We start from the raw sequence: 525 nt of genomic DNA, 5'->3' as shown, positions 1-525 counted from the left end.
ACGCTCACTACTTTACACTGTTATACAAGCTGTACGCTCACTACTTTACACTGTTATACAAGCTGTACGCTCGCTACTTTACACTGTTATACAAGCTGCACGCTCACTACTTTACACTGTTATACAAGCTGTACGCTCACTACTTTACACTGTTATACAAGCTGCACGCTCACTACTTTACACTGTTATACAAGCTGCACGCTCACTCACTACTCACTACTTTACACTGTTATACAAGCTGCACGCTCACTCACTACTTTACACTGTTATACAAGCTGCCCGCTCACTACTTTACACTGTTATACAAGCTGCCCGCTCACTGCTTTACACTGTTATACAAGCTGCGCGCTCACTACTTTACACTGTTATACAAGCTGCGCGCTCACTACTTTACACTGTTATACAAGCTGCGCGCTCACTACTTTAAACTGTTATACAAGCTGCTCGCTCACTACTTTACACTGTTATACAAGCTGCGCGCTCACTACTTTACACTGTTATACAAGCTGCGCGCTCACTACTTTA

The sequence above is a fragment of the Micropterus dolomieu genome, linkage group LG02 (assembly GCF_021292245.1).
Source record: "Micropterus dolomieu isolate WLL.071019.BEF.003 ecotype Adirondacks linkage group LG02, ASM2129224v1, whole genome shotgun sequence".
Classification (NCBI taxonomy): Eukaryota; Metazoa; Chordata; class Actinopteri; order Centrarchiformes; family Centrarchidae; genus Micropterus; species Micropterus dolomieu.
This window is presented reverse-complemented; position numbering follows the sequence as displayed.